The sequence below is a fragment of the Erinaceus europaeus genome, unplaced genomic scaffold, assembly GCF_950295315.1.
Source record: "Erinaceus europaeus unplaced genomic scaffold, mEriEur2.1 scaffold_243, whole genome shotgun sequence".
NCBI lineage: Eukaryota > Metazoa > Chordata > Mammalia > Eulipotyphla > Erinaceidae > Erinaceus > Erinaceus europaeus.
The window spans coordinates 67,598-87,281 of record NW_026647264.1 but is presented as its reverse complement, the minus strand read 5'-3'; the positions used below and the strand labels follow the sequence as shown (position 1 = coordinate 87,281).

Below are 19,684 nucleotides of genomic sequence, written 5' to 3'. Positions count from 1 at the left end.
TCTATGCATTTATTTATCATTCCACTTATTCATCTCTGTAAAGCTCATGGGGAGAAGAGTCACTTTTGTCTCATTCACCTCACATTCTCAGTACACACTGCATGAGAGGGGTAAATCCTGAATGAATCAGCCAATAGTCCAAATAAATACAAGCACTGTATAAAGAACAGTGGGTAAGGAGAAGGGATGGTCAATATTTTTCTCTGTGACAATCCTAGTGGGCTTTAGAGAGGAGAAGAGTCTGGTGAAGGACTTAAAGGGGGAAGTAGGACTTGGCAGTCAAAAAGCTGGCATCCCAACGAAAGAATTATCCGGGCAGAATTGCCAGCAAGGAAAAAGCCTCTCCAATTTGCAGAGCTGGAAGATAACTGAGTACTGCTAGTTAATGTCACTGGGACTTGGACACAGCTCCTAGCACCAACTTTAGGAAGGGGAGACAGGAGATCTACCCAACAGTCAGGAATCATGGAAATTGCAAATACACCTTAATGTTCAAACGTTCACCTAATTAAGGCTAATGATGGAGAGTAAACACAGCTCTCAACACACACACACACACACACACACACACACACACACACACACACATATTCTCCAGCTCAGGGACCAGGAGTACAGCCAGAAACAGCTGGCCTAAAAGTGAAATTTTGGAGGTCCAATTTTCCCATTCTGCCCCCTCATGTACTGATTATTCTACAAATTAAAATGCTGCTTCTTCTCTCACCTACGTGACACCTTCCTCCAGATGTCTTCCAGTATCATCGGTGCGCAAAATTTCTCAAATTCTACTGAATAGTTTGAAGTGATAATAGGAGCGACAGGAGCTCTTACCTAGCATCTGCCCTCTGTTACTATCGCAGTGCTGCAGTGTTTTCAGCACCCACATTTTATACACAATACCCCAGCACACTTCAGGGCACAGTCTCACAACCACTCCCCCCAAGCTGCATAGGCTGCCCTATCTCACTCACACAGACACCTCCGGTGTGTGGGTTTGCACACAGGCTCCAGAGTGAGGCTGATGCCCCGGAGCCGTCCATCTCCTCCTCTGTATCATGGAGGTAATAAACACTCCCTTCTCTAGCAGGCTCTCCTCAGGGCAATCTCTAACATCAGAGTGAACACTCCAAAGACTGTCGGGCATACAGTAGGCCCTCAAAGGAGAAAGGGATAGCCTCCTTCATAGACCAAGCTGACCTCTGAACTGTTGGGTTCACACTACAAGAAAGAAATGGGAGAGTTGTGGTGTGAAGTGCAAGGACCGGCATAAGGATCCCAGTTCGAGCCCCCAGCTCCCCACCTGCAAGGGAGTCGTTTCACAAGTGGTGAAGCAGGTCTACAGGTGTCTTTTTCTCCCCCTCTCTGTCTTCCCCTCCCCTCTCTATTTCTCTCTGTCCTATCCAACAATGATGACATCAATAATACCTACAACAATAAAACAACAAGGGCAACAAAAGAAAATAAATAAATAAAATGAAATGGGAGAGTTAAGGGTTGGGCAGTGACACATCTGGTTGAGCACATGTTACCACGTGTACGGATACAGGTTTGAGCCTCCAGTCCCCACCTGTAGGGAAGAAGTTTCAAAACAAGCAGTGAAGCAGTGCTTCAGGTCTCTCTCTCTCTATTTCTTCTCTCTCTCTCTCTCTCTCTCCCACATACCTCTCAATTTCTAAATTTATCTGTCCTATCAAGTAAAGAGAGAGAGAGAGATAAAGAAAGGAAGAGAGAAAGGAAGAAAAAGCCAATGGGAGCGGTGGGTTCATATGCAGGCATCAAGCCCCAGAGGTAAACCTGGTAGCAATTAGAAAGAAGAGGAGAGAGAGAGAAGAAGGAGGAGGAGGAGAAAGAGGAGGAGAAAGAGGAGGAGAAAAAAGGAAAGAAAAGGAAGTGGAAAGGTTAAACAAACAAATAAACAAAACCTCTAAGCTACTCGACAAAGGAAACGGGGTGGCCAGCAAGGCTGCCTGAGCAAACTTAGGCAGGAAGCTCCATGTTTCCTCCTCCTGCTTCAGCCCAGGAAGGAACTGCCTGTAGCTCACCCCACCCATTTCCTCCAAAACACTGCTCAGCCAGGACATTCTCAGAACAGGCCACTAGGCCTAGCTGAGAGAGGCAGGCACCTCCCTCCTAGATCTCCAAGTACAACCTCTGACATGCATTCCTGTTCAGCTCCTACTGCCTCCCCACAGAGTCTTGGCTCAAACCTTCTAAACTGGCTTCTCCAATGTCTACAAGCTGCTTTCTGGTTTGCCAGCACTCACCCACAGCCCTAGTTTTGGCCTCTTACACTCTTCACTTGGGCCCCTGGCTAATCAACCTGCCTCTAGTCCTGAGACCCACAACAAATAAAGGAATCTCTTCCTGGAAAGTCAAGAACCATTCCTCTCCTCAAGCACCTTCAACGGCTCCCACTGCCTTGGAATGGAGTTCAGAATCCGCATATGATGAGTCACAATACAGTCCAACTCCACCTCCAATTCCTGCAAGTCTTCTATGTGACAACAAACATAGGCCATGCCAAGATTAGAAGGCACATTCTGGAACCCTAAGTATATCGATTCACCTTTCCTACTCCACTTAGCTGGAGTCTCTTCACCCCCACCTCTGTACAAGCTCTTCCTCCTGTCTTTGGACACACACGGCACGCTCTCCCCAAACCACCTGCCACCTGCCTTCCCCACACAGGCCCTAAGATTCTTAGAATTTTAAAACACACTTTATTTATCTTAATGAGAGCTAGGGAGAGAGAGAGAGAGACCCACCCTAGAGCACCCACCTAGAGCACTCAGTTCTGGCATATGGTGGTACTGGGAATTGAACCTGGGACCTCAGAGCCTCAGGCATGAAAGTCCTTTTATAGAACCATTATGCTATCTCCAATCCCAACATTTTTCTTTAAACTTGCTCTTTTACTTAAGTTTACTTTCACAGGAGATTTTATATCTTCACCATAAATAGAAAATCGTATTGCCACAAATAGCAGGCAACTAAATAAAGTTATGTCCTAATACAATGAAAATATCTATGCAATCATAAATATGTTTTAAATATTCATTGAATATAGTTAATAATAATACCTTATATATAACACACAAGGATGCAGTTAAATATACTTTTTTTTAAAATTATTTATTTATTCCCTTTTTGTTGCCCTTGTTTTATTGTTGTGGTTATTATTGTTGTTATTGATGTCATTGTTGTTGGATAGGACAGAGAGAAATTGAGAGAGGAGGGGAAGACAAAGAGGGGGAGAGAAAGACAGACACTTGCAGACCTGCTTTACCGCTTGTGAAGCGACTCACCTGCAGGTGGGGAGCCGAGGGCTCGAACTGCTAAATATACTTTAAAATTTTTTTTAAATTTATTTATTAATGAGAAGGATAGGAGGAGAGAGAAAGAACCAGACATCACTCTGGTACATGTGCTGCTGGGGATTGAACTTAGGACCTCATACTTGAGAGTCCAACACTTTATCCACTGCACCACCTCCCTCCCGGACCACGCTAAATATACTTTCTATGACACAGTGAACTATCACTAAAAATGCCCTCATGCTCTAAGAACACTGCCTTGGCACTTGGTTTTTTTCTATCTTGTGGCTTCTGGTCTTTCTGGCCCTGCTGCATATTTATTTGGGAGCTTGTCTTGACACTAAAGGTGAGCACTTGGAGAAGACAGATTATAAAACCCTCTTCCATTACCTCCACATACTTCACAGAACAGCTCAAACAAAAATTTATCAAATAGAAGATTCCAATGTATACAGTTCTATTGATATGGCCTAATTTTTTGCCTGGCCCAAGGTCCATTTATCACTCAGCTTTCTGTCAAAGCACATGTCCCCTTAGCTGGTCACCCCCAAATCAACTCTTGTCCACTGGGAGGTCCTGGAGGATGGCATAGAGCAGAGCAACTATCTGAGGACACCTTGTTCCCAGCCCCCTGCATCCTCTTCCTCTGAAGCAACCAGACCTGGGCCAGCCCGGAAAAGCAACTCTCCTATAAATCATTAAGCCAGCACAGACACACACACACACACCTTCCCAGGAGTTCAAAAGTTCTGGGAAAACACTTATATGAATGGCCATTCCCAGCTCCAGGAAATGCCTGTCATTGCCTGTCCCTGGAGACCCAGAGACCCCAAAATACCTACCGGGAACTGAGGGGACTTCACTCAGGTCTGGCCCAGCTGGAGGCCCAGGCAGGAGAAGGTCAGCTCCCTCCCACCACTTGTTGTCAAGGGCGACCCTGAGGAGGATCTGAATCACTCAAGAGGTGGGTCCTGTAGGTGGCAGCCACTGGGAAGGCCCAGCTGGAGCCAAACCAAGGCCTGGATTCTCCGTGGCGGAGGAAGCTATGCTGAAGTGAGCATGCTTGTCAGGGATCCATGTCCCTGACATGGTCTTCTAGAACCAAACAGATGCTAGGCATTTCTAACTAGACACAGTTTCATCTTCGATTTCTTCCTTCCTTCCTTCCTTCCTTCCTTCCTTCCTTCCTTCCTTCCTTCCTTCCTTCCTTTTTCTTTCTTTCTTCTTTCTTCCACCACTCCATTTTTTCTTTTTTAAGTCTGGGTACTGTATATCTATATATTGATTTCAACAATCATTTTATTAGAAAGGACACATTCTATGGACCCCTGTGCAAACCATTCATTCCAGGCAGCAGTCACACACACGGTGTCAACATCTGGCAACTTTCTTAAGGTGGCAGCTGCTGGGGGTGGGAAATCCACTTGGGAGGAGGTACCCAGAAAGAAAGCAAACTGAAGCCCAGATCACTTGACCAATGCTGCAGATGGAACAGCCTCCCAACTATAGCCAGAGGAGGATCAGGGAAGTGACAAACACCCCTGCACAGCTTGGGTGGAAGTACAGTGAGGGACATGACAAGGGTCTCCTGCTTAACCTTTTCATAGTGTCAACAAGTGAATGACAGAAAATGTGACATATTAAGAAAGGCTGCTGATGACCACAGAATGTGAGCTCAGATCTACAGGGACACAGAGGTCACATAGGCTCCTAAGCTGATTATGGGCCCCAGATCACATCAAATTGATGGGGTTTACAGTCAACAACATTTATACACCTTTCCCATATTAGGGAGCTACTCTCTTCCCTGATCCAGCTTTCTGGTCCTTTTTCCAGCCATGACATCATCTCCCCAGACAATAACTAGGATCCACCAGCATATCATATCTCAGGCTCAGGGAAAAAAAAACTAGTATAGCCAGAGGCCCTTTGGAATATAACTAAAATATTCCTACTAGCTGTCTACAGAATGGAGACCCCCCCCCCCCAACTCTTCATCTGCACTATTCCAGCCTTTAGGTTCATGATTAGTCAACAACTTGTTTGGCTTTATTTATTAACTCTCTTTTCAGCCACCAGGTTCCAGATGCCAGCATGATGCCAACCAGACTTCCCTGGACAGACGACCCCAACAATGTGTCCTGGAGCTCCGGTTCCCCAGAACCCTGCCTCAATAGGGAAAGAGAGAGACAGGCTAGGAGTATGGATCGACCTGTCAATGCCCATGTTCAGTGGGGAAGCAATTACAGAAGCCAGACCTTCCACCTTCTGCAACCCACAATGACCTTGATCCATACTTCCAGAGGGTTAAAGAATAGTAAAGATATCAAAGGGCTGGGATGGGATATGGAGATCTGGTGGTGGGAATTGTGTGAAGTTGTACCCCTCTTATCCTATGATTTTGTCAGTGTTTTATTTTTATTTAAATTTAAAAAAAGGCATTATGGTGTAGGAGCTGGAACTGTAGATATTGGACTCTCGAGCATGAGGTCCCAAGTTCAATCCCCGGCAGCACTTGTACCAGAGTGATGCTTGGTTCTCTCTCTCCTCCTTTCTCATTAATAAATAAAATCTTAAGAAAGAAAGAAAGAAAGAAAGAAAGAAAGAAGATAAAAGAAAGAAAGAAAGAAAGAAAGAAAGAAAGAAAGAAAGAAAGAAAGAAAGAGAGAGGGAGTCAGGCGGTACTGTAGCAGGTTAAGCTCAGGTGGCACAAAGCACAAGGACCGGCTTAAGGATCCCAGTTTGAGTCCCCAGCTCTCCACCTGCAGAGGGGTTGTTTCACTAGCAGTGAAGCAGGTCTGCAGGTGTCTATCTTTCTCTCCCCATCTCTGTCTTCCCCTCCTCTCTCCATTTCTCTCTGTCCTATCCAACAACAATATCAGCAACAACAATAACAACTACAACAATAAAAACAAGGGTAACAAAAGGGAATAAATAAATATTGAAAAAGGAAGAAAGAAAGAAAGAAAGAAAGAAAGAAAGAAAGAAAGAAAGAAAGGCATCGCTAATCCCCTGTGAAGAACAATAGGGAGGGAGAGACAGAGTCCAGTGAGCAGAGGAGAGGACAAGAGAAGCTTCCTGATGGGCAGCATTTTCTGGGTCTGAAAGGACAACTTGGTCGGGAGAGACATGGGGCCCTGGGGGGGGGGACAGCAAGAGCCAAGGCAGAGAGGCAGAGCTGTTAGAGGGAAGAAGAACCTGGATTGCTTTAGAGAGCTTTCAGGGTGCGCTGGGAGCAGGAGCAGCTATACAGGAGAGGTGGCTGAGGCTGGCTTGTGGCTCTTTGCCTACTGGGCTTGATTTTGGCAGCAGAAGGGGAGGTAGGAGATTCATGAGTGCAGTAGGGCTGAGGTGAGAGGGACTTGGGCAGGCAGGGGCAGGCTGGAGGCAGGTGAGAGGGACTTCAGCAGGCAGGGGAAGCAGACAGGTTTCCATCCCCTCTGGAGACCCTAAGGGACCACCCTCTGGCAGACTCCAGCCCCAGGACCCCAACCAGCCCATCCTGCTGCCCCCACTCATCCCCCCACCCCCGGCCAGCCTGGCCTGGCTCTCACAGAGGGACTTGGTGCAACTCGTCTGCCAAATAATAACATTGCCAATTCACTTCTAATTTTTAAACTGAATTTATATTTATCACATCTGTAGCATGTTATCTTGAGCTGCTTTTCCTGTCATTGCCAGGTTCTCACTGCTCTGGGCTCTTTCATCAGATAGGAAGAGGGAAAGAGCCAGAGGGACGGAGAGGGAGGACACCACACACAGCACCAAACTGCCCTCCATTACCAGATCACCTTCATGCGGTGTACTGGGGACAAACCCTGGGTCTGTACATGGCAGAGCAGGGCCTCCCAGCTGAGCTGTCTTGCCAGCCCTGAGCACAGTTCCTTTTGGTGCTTCTTCTTTCCTTTTTTTTTTTTTTCCTAGCAGTGCTGGGGCTCTCAAGAATGTATAATTTCATCACCACTGGCCTAGCTTTTGTTATTTCAGAGAAAGACAGAAAGATAGTTAGAGGAGGCTGGGTGGTTGCAGAGTGGGTTAACTGTGAAGCACATAGACCGGTGTAAGGGTCCCGGTTCGAGCCCCTGGCTCCCCACCTGCGGGGAGGGGGGTCACTTCACAGGCGGTGAAGCAGGTCTGCAGGTGTCTGTCTTTCTCTCCCCCTGCTCTGTCTTCCCCTCCTCTCTCCATTTCTCTCTGTCCTGTCCAACAACAACAGCAGTAACAATAATAACAAAAATAACAACAAGGGCAACAAAAAAATGGGGGGAAATAACCTCCAAGAGCAGTGGATTTAAAGTGCAGGCACCGAGCCCCAGAGATAACTCTGGAGACTAAATAAATAAATAAATAGACAGACAGACAGACAGAGATCATAGAGAGTGGGGTAGCGACACCACAGCACTGCTTCATCACCCACGGAGCACACCTTCGGTGCATGATGTTCTCGTGTGGTGTCAGGTCAAAGGGAGGGAATGCGATACGGAGCTCTGGTGGTGGGAACTGTGTGGAGTTGTACCCCTCTTATCTTATGGTTTTGTCAGTGTTTCCTTTTTATTTAAAAAAAAGGGCAACAACAAAGGCAACAAAAAATAGGGGAAAACAGCCTCCAAGAGCAGTGGATTTAAAGTGCAGGCACCAAGCCCCATGTGGTGTAGCAGATGGAGCTGTGGATAAAGCACTGGACACTCGAGCATGAGGTCCCAAGTTCAATCCCCAGCAGCACTTGTACCACAGTGATGCCTGGTTCTCTCTCTCCTCCTTTCTCATTAATAAATAAAATCTTAAGAAAGAGAGAGAGAGAGAGAGATAAAGAAAGAGGGAGTCGGACGGTAGTACAGCGGGTTAAGCTCAGGTAGCACAAAGCACAAGGACCGGCGTAAGGATCCCGGTTGGAGCCCCCGCCTCTCCACCTGCAGGGCAGTTGCCTCACAAGCGGTGAAGCAGGTCTGCAGGTGTCTATCTTTCTCTCCCCTTCTCTGTCTTCCCCTCCTCTCTCCATTTCTCTCTGTCCTATCCAACAATGACAACATCATTAACAACAACAATAATAGGTACAACAATAAAAACAATAAGGGCAACAAAAGAGAATAAATAACACTTGATTGGCCAGTCCTCCAGATGTGGGTACCCAGCATGAGTGGGAGGATGCTGAGCAGAGGGCCTCTGCCACTGCTCTGTGGGGAGCAGAAGCACCTGCTCATGTCTCCCAACATGGCAGCATCATCCAGGCATGGCCCTGAGGTCCCACTGTTGTTGCTTCTCCTCACCCTCCAGTGACAACCTCGCTGAGCAGGTCTCAACAGGACAGCAGGCACCAAAGGGCTTCACAACTCACCTGGAAGACTTACAAAGAGGAGGCCAAAAGGAATAAGGTGAGTAAGTCAAACATGAAGCTGAACCATTTGACAAGGAATATAAATAGGAAATAAAGGTTCCATAGACGAGTGACTAAAGAAAAAAATACTAAATAAATAAATAAAACTTGAAATGCTCAAGGGGAGAGCGAGAAGCCACCTCACCTGGCAGTGTCCACCTTACCAGGCAGGGTACCCCAGATTCCAAACGTGACACCACACGAGAACATCATGCACTGAAGGTGTGCTCCGTGGGTGATGGAGCAGTGCTGTGGTGTCGCTACCCCACTCTCTATGATCTCTGTCTGTCTGTCTGTCTATTTATTTATTTATTTAGTCTCCAGAGTTATCTCTGGGGCTCGGTGCCTACACTTTAAATCCACTGCTCTTGGAGGTTATTTTCCCCCATTTTTTTGTTGCCCTTGTTGTTATTTTTGTTATTATTGTTACTGCTGTTGTTGTTGGACAGGACAGAGAGAAATGGAGAGAGGAGGGGAAGACAGAGCAGGGGGAGAGAAAGACAGACACCTGCAGACCTGCTTCACCGCCTGTGAAGTGACCCCCCCTCCCCGCAGGTGGGGAGCCAGGGGCTCGAACCGGGACCCTTACACCGGTCTATGTGCTTCACAGTTAACCCACTCTGCAACCACCCAGCCTCCTCTAACTATCTTTCTGTCTTTCTCTGAAATAACAAAAGCTAGGCCAGTGGTGATGAAATTATACATTCTTGAGAGCCCCAGCACTGCTAGGAAAAAAAAAAAAAAAAAGGAAAGAAGAAGCACCAAAAGGAACTGTGCTCAGGGCTGGCAAGACAGCTCAGCTGGGAGGCCCTGCTCTGCCATGTACAGACCCAGGGTTTGTCCCCAGTACACCGCATGAAGGTGATCTGGTAATGGAGGGCAGTTTGGTGCTGTGTGTGGTGTCCTCCCTCTCCGTCCCTCTGGCTCTTTCCCTCTTCCTATCTGATGAAAGAGCCCAGAGCAGTGAGAACCTGGCAATGACAGGAAAAGCAGCTCAAGATAACATGCTACAGATGTGATAAATATAAATTCAGTTTAAAAATTAGAAGTGAATTGGCAATGTTATTATTTGGCAGACGAGTTGCACCAAGTCCCTCTGTGAGAGCCAGGCCAGGCTGGCCGGGGGTGGGGGGATGAGTGGGGGCAGCAGGATGGGCTGGTTGGGGTCCTGGGGCTGGAGTCTGCCAGAGGGTGGTCCCTTAGGGTCTCCAGAGGGGATGGAAACCTGTCTGCTTCCCCTGCCTGCTGAAGTCCCTCTCACCTGCCTCCGGCCTGCCCCTGCCTGCCCAAGTCCCTCTCACCTCAGCCCTACTGCACTCATGAATCTCCTACCTCCCCTTCTGCTGCCAAAATCAAGCCCAGTAGGCAAAGAGCCACAAGCCAGCCTCAGCCACCTCTCCTGTATAGCTGCTCCTGCTCCCAGCACACCCTGAAAGCTCTCTAAAGCAATCCAGGTTCTTCTTCCCTCTAACAGCTCTGCCTCTCTGCCTTGGCTCTTGCTGTCCCCCCCCCCCAGGGCCCCATGTCTCTCCAGGCCAAGTTGTGCTTCCAGACCCAGAAAATGCTGCCCATCAGGAAGCTTCTCTTGTCCTCTCCTCTGCTCACTGGACTCTGTCTCTCCCTCCAGAGAGGCCCTAGGCTAGCTCCTCACCTGCACTCTCCCTTCAGTACCTAGCACTCGCCACCCTGTGCTCTGTTCACTATTGTCTTTATCATCTCCTGGGCAAACTCTGTGTCAGCTTCATCTCTGCACATGCCTTATGTTTTCACCCACGCCAGAATTATGTGCTGAGCGCCTACTGAGAGCTGGACCCTGTGCTTGGACTGGGGTATAGGGAACAAAGACAGATGGTCAACTGGGGAGATGTTGGGGTGGGGGACAGCACAGTGGTTATGCAAAGGACTTTCATGTCTGAGGCTCTGGGCTCCCAGGCTCAATTCCTAGTACCACCAGAAGCCAGAGCTAAGTAGTGCTCTGATGAAGGAAGGAAGGAAGGAAGGAAGGAAGGAAGGAAGGAAGGAAGAAAGGCGAAAGATAGAAATTATGGTATTTTTTTTTATAAGAGAGCACAAATGCAGTTCCCCACTACCACAAATCATGCAGTAGAATTTCCCACATTTGGGGAAATAGAAGGGTCAGCATATCCAGAGTGCAATGGATAAGCCTCGCCCTGGGAAAAATCACCTTCGTGGTCATGGTATCTCCCCTGCCAGGTAAGTATTATTCTATGGTCAAATTTTAACAAGAGAGAGACAGACTGATGCTGCTACATTGACACTTACGTCTTAGAAGAGAGAGAGAGAGAGAGAGAGAGAAAACTCTAACCAAAAAAAAAAAAAAAACAGACAAGCATGAGCCCTGGTACATATGATGTGTACTCAGCAGAATATACCCATCCACAGGCTGCAAGGGCAGGGGCAGATGATGGGGTTTGTGAGCACAGAGGTAGTGTGAGGGACAGCATCATGGGGGAAGAGTGGTTGAAGTGGGGTCAGCAGGGTGTGGAGGGTGAGTCAGACACTTACAGATATTTGCTAAATAGATATGGGACAAATGAATGACTATAATGAGTCAGAAGTGCCTGGTGTACCCCCTGGGTTCCCTCTCACCACCTGATGGGTCACTCCCGCTGGCACAGAAGGAGGTAATAGCTAACACACCTCCAGTGGACAAGAGGAGTGTGCCCACCTATGCTTCCCCTGAGGAGACATAGGTGCCTGCTACCACCACCTCCCACACTGGAGCAGCAAGTGGAGTTTGTCTTGCACACTGACTTCAAGCCAGTGGGAATCGCTGCCCAGACACTATTTCTAACAGGATGTGAAGCTCTCTGGTCTCTGTGGGCCAGGGTCTGATTGATTTGTAATGTCTAGCACGGGATCAGAAGCAGGAACTGTGGTATATGTGCGACATATTTCCCTTGCTCCTTGGGGTCCTAGAGGTGACCACTCAGGCAAGAAATTTCTTTCAGATCTAACTGCCTGGAAAAACACTCAGTGTCTCATATCTTTTTTAATGCATCACATGCACACATAAATTATTTTTCCCTGTTTGGACTGCTTATTAGCACAGAGCTAAATCAATGTCTTGATGTAGGAAACCATGAACAACTCTATGGCCTGAATAATATTCTAACTGTCCTTCTGGTTTTGACTTGCTAGTTGATCTCTACTTTGTTTGTGGTTTCTATATAACACACACACACACACACACACACACACACACACACACGTAAAACACCTATATAGAGGTCTAGCATACAATATTAACATTATCTTTCATTGCAATACATGTTTTTAGGAGTTAGGAGATCACTCAGTGGGTAAGGCATACCCCTTACCATGTGTGAGGCCCTGGGTTTGATCCCCAGTGCCAAGGGAGCTGGGTGTGAATGACACATGGAGCTCCATGGATGGTGTAGAGCTACTGCAGGTGACTCTCCCTCAACCCCCGCCCCCGCCTCTCCACTCTCAAGAAAAAGAATAAAAATGAGCTAGAGAGGCAGTTCTGTGGTATTATGTATGCATGAGACCCTAGCCTCGTTCCCTAGCACCACACGAAATAAAAAGCACATTTCTGTATTTCTTATATTTTCAAGATATGTAGAGAAATGTGTATGCTTGTGGGCATTTCAACTCCTCTCTGGAATGGAGGAATAAATGGAGAAATGACTGAGTGACAGATAAGAAAACCAGGAAGAATAAGACACAAGTCTCTGCCTGAAAGAATTCTGAATGCAGTGGCAGTCTGTTGTGAATAGAATTCAAGATTAAGGATCAAAAGTCAAGCTTTTTTTTTTTTTTTTTTTTTCTGCTTTGCGTTTCTACTTTTTTTTTTTTTTACATGCATAACATTCCCCAGATTCCCATTTAGCAATACAACCCCCACTATTTCATTCATCATTTTTCATGGACCTGTATTCTCCCTAAAGTCAAGCTTTTAGTCCCAGCTCTAACCAGTTATGTAACTGTGAAGGGAAAAACATGATTCACGTACCCTGTCCCCAGCCACAGGCAGCCTGAGGTTTTATCAACTAGTAAACGCATATAAAACAATCTGCCCTACTTAGTTCATTTGGTTGTAACAGGAATTAAATGGAGGGTCAGAATACTGATCAGTGGTGAGCTAGGAGCTGTTTGTATGTCACCAGCATCAGTATTTGGACTGAAGACATTCAGCAACCAGCTGTATATAAGAAGACACCAGGTCATAATACGGCCTTCTCTAAATGATGCAGGAATTTGAAGAGACATGAGCCTTTGGAGGCCACATCTGCATGTAGTGTCCTTTCCTGTGTCTCTCTCACCACCACCAATATCTGAGAGCAGTGTGATGCAGGTTTTCAATTCCCTGCTTCTCATAGCAAGAGTAAAAACACCAAGATTAATCACACTCTTTCAGACTGGAAATGGCTGCCCCCAGCACCCCCCCCCCAAGTCAGACTCAAGGTCTGGACCATCCCACCTGCCAGCAGGCTGATGATCACAGTGTCCCCTGCAGAAAGGCAGGGCAGTGTGGAGTGAACGGAATCTGGAAGCAGTGGGGCAGTGTGAGACCCTGAGAGCTGTCCCCCACATGTGCTTCCTGCTGGACTTTACAGACACTGCCTCTCCCCCCTCCTGTGCCCAATCAGAGGCCCATTTATTTCACAAGCACCAGAGTTTCCAGGCACCTGGACTAATGCCACTCAGTTTCCAGCAGCAGGTGACAATGAGACGATGGCAATATCTGGGCTTTTTTTTTCAGTAGGGCGTGCAAGGCTTATACCTATTTTTTTTTATTGGATGGTGGCAGTAGGGGGGGCAAACAACAGAATTCACAGAGGGAGTGACATGAATTTTAAATACTGAAATTTTCTCAGTCTCATCACAGGCTGAAACGGAAAAGCAAGGCAGGAAGGAGGGACAGAAAGTCTGAGCACAGCTTTTGCAAAACAGTTTTAGGGAAAGAATAAGGTCTCAAGTAGCTTCTCCCCTGGGGGTACAAGGATCTGAGCTAGTGAGCTCAGATGGTGAGCTCCCACTCACCATCTGGGGATTTTGATTCGAGCAGCCTCACATCTACCTGACACTGCTACTCCCTGGCTCACCAGACTGCCTAGAGCCCATCAGGTGGGTGTATGCTCCGGCCAGCCCCTTGGGGCCCCAGTGACTTTTCCAGGGGATACACCTAGCCTGTACTGCATGCTGAGACTCTTAGAAATGGGTAAGAGACCCAAATCTCAACTCGACCTTTCTCTGGAGCAGTGAGATGCAAACTTGGCTGCTCATGGAGGCACCACTGTTTCTAGTGGAAATGCCCAGGAGTGAGAAAGGTGATCTGTGGGTGAGAAAAAGGAAAGCAGGGCTGAAGCAGAGACTGTAACAAACTCAGAGCAGAGAGGGGTGCCCAGGCTCCCCTCCATGTGCTGGAGTTCAGGTGTTACTCAGCTCTTGCCAGGGCACGGGCATCCATGAAATGTTCCAGAGCTCTAGCACTAAACTCCCTTTTTCAACTAGGCTAACTCTAGTTAGTCATGAGTCTTAGTCAGGATAATATTATGCCCATGTCCCTATCAATGTCCCTCAACCTGAGTGACTCTCTGTGATGAATAAGTGTATAGGGGAGGGAGAGGGGGGCAGGAGACAGCTCACTTAGTAAAGCACATACTTTGCCATGTGCATGGACCTGAGTTCAAGTCCCCTGGCTACCATAGGGGAGCATCATGCAAAGGAGATGCTTCACATGTGGTGGAATAGTCATGTGGTATCTCTCCTTCTCTCTCTGCCTCTCTCCCTCTCTATCTGCGAGTATGGGGGTGTGCAGGAGTCTCACAGTAGAACTATGCAGGCATGAATTCCAAACAGCTACATAAATATTGGGTTGTCAGAAAAGTCATGATGCATTTTTGCATAGACAACCCAATACCAAAAATAATACCCGGGGCTAGTGGCTTTTGGAGGGGGTAGGGGGGAGCAGAGAGGTTGCAAGGGCAGGGAGTTAGAATATTCGCATCAACAGCCAGTACTGGCCTCAACCTCCCTGAAATGCTGGTGCCTGTCACCTTAGCTATCGTAGAGACCTCCTCAAGTCCTGTCCCGACTCTCTAATCTATTCTGCTCACGTAGTCACAATGGGCTCTCCAACACGCCAGTCCTCTGACTGGAGAGGGGGCTTGGCAGGATTTGCATGCATCAGAGTCTGGATTTAATCCCTGCAACACTGTATATGCCAGAGCAGTACTGACTCTTTCTCTTTCTCCCTCTCCCTCTCCCTCTCCCTCTCCCTCTCCCTCTCTCTCTCTCTTTCTCTCTCTCACACACACATATACCACCACCATTAAATAAAAAATTGAAATAAGTAAATAAATAAAGCCAGCTCTGCAAGGGGACTACCTGTGGAAATTCTCTAGTGACTTTCTAGTGCTCTGATGATCAAACCAAGACTCTCCCGTTCTTCATCTGCTTCACTGTTTGTGAAGCGACCTCCCTGCAGGTGGGGAGCCAGGAGCTCGAATGGGTTTCCTTGTGTCAGCCTAGTCCCTGTGTTTTGTACTATGTGTGTTTAACCTGGTGCGCCACCGCCTGGCCCCCTTTTTTCAAGATTCTTAAGGTAGAAAGCTCTTAGTACGAGATCTTTTTAGGGGGAAAGTACAGGGCCTTCATGCTACCACTGAGCTCTTCTGAGTATGGGCATTAATTGCTATCTATTTCCCTCAAGGCACTGCTTTTAGCTGCATCCCATTCAGGCTTGGTATATTGTATGTTTAGTTTCATAAATTTCCAGGTATGCCCTTTTGTTGCCCTTGCTGTTTTTTTTTTATTATTGTTGTTGTTGTTGATGTTGTAGTTGTTGGATAGGACAGAGAGAAATGGAGAGAGGAGGGAAAGACAGAGAGGGGGAGAGAAAGACAGACATCTGCAGACCTGCTTCACTGCCTGTGAAGCAACTCCCCTGCAAGTGGGGAGCCGGGGGTTGGAACCGGGATCCTTACGCCGGTCCTTGCGCTTGGTGCCATGTGCACTTAACCTGCTGTGCCGCCGCCCGACCCCTAAATATACAAGTACTTTCTAAGTTCTGTTGAACTTCTTGACCTACTAGTAGTTTAGGAACATATTTGCACTTATTTGTGAATTTCCCAAATTTTCTTTTGTTGTTTTTAATTTCATCCCACTATAGGCAGGGAATATGCTTTGTATGATTTCATCCTTTTAAATTGATTGAGGCTTGCTGTATGGTGTAGTATATGGTGCCATCTGGACAACTCTTCTCATGTGCGCTTGTGCACTTAGAAGAACAAACATTCTGTTGTTGCTGAATCAAGTGCTGTACTGATATGTGGTAGACAACAACTGGTATATAGAGCTGTTCAAGATTTTTCTTGGGAGTCGGGCGGTAGTGCAGCCGGTTAAGTGCATGTGGTGCAAAGCACAAGGACCGGCATAAAGATTCCAGTTCGAGCCCCCGGCTCCCCACCTGCAGAAGTCGCTTCACAGGCAGTGAAGCAGGTCTGCAGGTGTCTATCTTTCTCTCCCCCTCTCTGTCTTCCCCTCCTCTCTCTGTCCTATTCAACAACGATGACATCAACAACAACAACTACAACAACAAAACAAGGGCAACAAAAGGGAAAATAAATAATAATAATAATAATAAAGGGTTTTTTTGCTGCGTCTCTGCCCTTTTTTTTTCCCCTCTTCTACCAGGGTCATCCCTAGGGCTTGGCGCCTGCACAATAAATCCACTCCTAGCAGCCATTTTTTCCTTTTTTTTTTTTAATTATTTTTTTAAACTTTATTTTATTTGACAGAACAGAGATAAAGTGAGAGGTGTGGCAGAGAGAGGCCTGCAGCACTGCTTCATCACTCATGAAACTTATCCCTCCAGGGGGGGACCAGGGGTTTGAACATGGGTCCTCGTGGAGGTCCTTGTCCACCACTCTACTCCTCCTTTTTTATTTTCCTTTTGACAGAGACAGAGAAATTGAGAGAGAAGGGGGAGATAGAGAGGAAGAGAGGACAAAGAAATACCTGCAGCCTCCTTCACCACTCCTAAAGCTTCTCTCGTGTAAGTGGAGACCAGGGGCTTGAACCCACGTCCTTATGTACTGTAATATGTGCACTCTACCTGGTGCACCACTGCCTGGTTCCTTGTTCTGTCTTCTATGAAAGAGGAACCTGGAGGTCAGGAAGGTAGTTGAGTAGTAAAGAAAATGTTGAGTAGTTGAGTAGTAAAGAAAAATCTAGAATTTGGATTCTGTCCCCAGCATGATCTAGTATCAGAAAGAGAGACCTCAAGTTAATAAATTTCCACATTGGGTGGAGCTGTGTTCTAGTCATTTTTTTTTTCTTTCTCTGTCTGCCTCTCTCTCTCTCTCTCTCTCACACTATATATATTTTAATTAAATTAAAAAATAAAATGGGACCTCAAAGTCTCCAAATATTACTGCTGGAGTGTCTATATCTCCCTTGACTTCTGTTAGTTTTGCTTCATATAGTTAGGATGAATGTTGTTAAATGCGGATATGTTTGTAATTGGCATTTTTTGTAATTGTTATTTTCCTGAAAGTCTGGCTCATTTTTCATTACATATCCTTGTTCATCTCTAGCCACTTCAATTCTTAATTACTGCCCGTATGGTACATTCTCTCCTTTCTTCACCTCTCCACTCATGTACATCTTTTAATCTAAAGTGTTTTTGTAGAAACCGAAGTTTTTTTTTTTTTTTTTAACCCATTCTGTCCACCAATCTTTATATTAGAACATTTGGCCCATTTGATTTTAGTATAATTACTGATAATAATCAAGCCATTTCACTATCTGTTTTCAGTATGTCTTTTCTGTTCCTACTTTATCACTGCTTTTTCTATTTTTGAGCAGTCTACTTTATTTCTTTCTTATTAAATATTTTCTGAGTGATCTGGAGAGTACAATTAACACTCAACCTTAAAGCTCCGGTAACGTCCACTTAATTGTGATATATGTGAGAAGCGTGGTCTACTATAGCTGCTCTGGTCACCCCCCCATGCTATTATTACTGTACACACTACATCTCTGCATATTCGTCACCCTCTATTTGTTTATGTGTCAACCTGTCAACACAGGTTTATGATTACTATTTTATGCAGACAGGAGAAGTGCTACAAGCAACACTCAGTTATAGCTTCAAAGGGTGCTCTTTATTTCTTTATTTCTTCATTTCTGACTAGTGCCCTTTAATTTTAATTTCAGCTTAACGAACTCCCTCTAGCATTTCTCGTAGGGCGAGTCTGATAGAGGCAAATTGAGCTTTTATCTATCTGGGATGTCTTTATTTCACCTTCACTTTTGAAGGACAGTTTTTCGGGAAAAGAATTCTTGGTTGATAGTCTTTTTCTTCAGCACTTTTGACACTGTCATCCCCCTGGCTTCATGGATCTGATGAGAGGACAGCTGCTAATCTTATTAAGGCTTCTTTGCCTAATTAGCTCTTACCCTTCAATTTTGAGCTGAATCATCTATTCTTCCCTTGACTAGGTCAGGTCCATTTGTATATGCCCATGAGTACGTTGTAATTCTCCTTTGTAGCAGTGATCATATTATAATTAAATAATTACTGACAGGAGTAGGCCTTCAGTGCAGGCTTCCGCCACTACAATATAAGCTTCATAAGGTAAGAACCAGGCCAGAAGATAGCTCAATGGGTAGGGTGCATACCTTGCCTTATAGACAGTCCAGATGTGAGCCCCTGGCACCATATGAGAGTGCTATAGCTCTGGGGGGTGGGAGGAACTCTGGTACTGTGGTGTCTCTTCTTTCTCTGCCTCTCTATCTAAATGAAAAAATCAGCCTTGGAGCAGTGCAACTATACATGTGTAAGACCCTGACTCAAAAAAAATATATATGGGGCTAGGTGGTGGCACACCTAGTTGAGCACACGTGTTACAATGCACAAGGGCCCAGGTTCAAGCTCCCAGTCCCCACCTGCAGGGGGAAAGCTTCACAAGTGGTGAAGCAGAGCTGCAGGTGTCTCTCTGACTCTCTCCCTAACTCCCCTTTCCTCTCAATTTCTGGCTGTTTCTATCCAATAAATAAATAAAGATAATAAAAAATTAAATATGTGTGTGTGTCAGAAGAACCTGCTTTGTTCATCTTTATAACCAGAAGTAGTACAGTGCCAGACACACAGTTATCTTTCAAAAAATATTTACTGGGGGGGGGGCAGACAGTGGTACACCTGGTTAATCACACACATTCCGTACACAAAAACCTAGCTTCACGCCTCTGCTCCTCACCTGTAAGGGGGGGAAGCTTCACAACAATGAAGCAATAATGCAGGCGTCTTTCTGTCTCTCTGCCTCTTTAACTCCCTCTCCTTTCTCAATTTCTTCCTTCCCAGTGAATTAATTAATTAATTTAAAAGGAAGAAAAATGGTCGGCAGGCACAGTGGATTCATCACGCAGGCACTGAGCCCCAGCGATAACCCTGGTGGCCATAAAAACAAATGTACAAATGCAGCCAGGGGGTTGGCACAGCAGTAGAGCACAGGACTTGCCAGTGTGAGGTCCCCCATTCAATCAATTATGAGCTCAAGAGATGGCAAAGTGATTCTCTTACTTTCTGTCTCTCTCATTAATAAACAAAAGCTTAGCAAAATGTTAATGAGTTAATGAAACACATCCTAAAGCAAGCTGGATTCTTGCTCTCCATCCTTTACTTCCCTATAATATGTGATTTGTTTGGTTGGTTAGTTGGTTTTGTTTTTACCAGACCACTGCTTAGCTCTGAGTTATGGTGGTGTCGAGGACTGAACCTGGTACCCTTAGTACCACAGGCATGAACAGTATCACATAGCCCTTATGCTACCTTCTCAGCCATCCCCATAACTATATGAAACAGTCACACTTCTATAATCTAGTAGTGTACTGCCTGCCCCTGAATTTGAGATTGCTGATTGCTCTGACCGATGGGATACCAGTGGGTGTGATGTGATCAAAGGCTTGGCGTGTGCATGTGCGTGTGCATGTCTGTGCGTGTGTG

The 19,684-nt window shown here is 46.2% G+C and overlaps 1 protein-coding gene and 1 non-coding gene across 6 annotated transcripts in view; both read right to left on the bottom strand.

Moving 5' to 3' along the window:
- The window catches only part of RPH3AL (rabphilin 3A like (without C2 domains)), a 144,780-nt gene that overhangs the window by 105,350 nt on the left and 19,746 nt on the right, over positions 1–19,684 (bottom strand). For 4 of the 5 annotated variants that reach the window (XR_009547918.1, XM_060183877.1, XM_060183879.1 and 1 more), the window contains exon 1: positions 4,157–4,301. The exons of the other annotated variant lie outside the window; for it this stretch is intronic. The gene's annotated coding sequence lies outside the window, so the exon portion shown is untranslated. Of the gene's footprint in view, positions 1–4,156; positions 4,302–19,684 lie in introns of those variants that run through there. 5 annotated transcript variants of the gene reach the window in all.
- On the bottom strand, positions 10,748–10,910 carry LOC132536267 (U1 spliceosomal RNA). Its single transcript, XR_009547919.1, has one exon. It is a non-coding gene; the product is annotated as a U1 spliceosomal RNA (small nuclear RNA).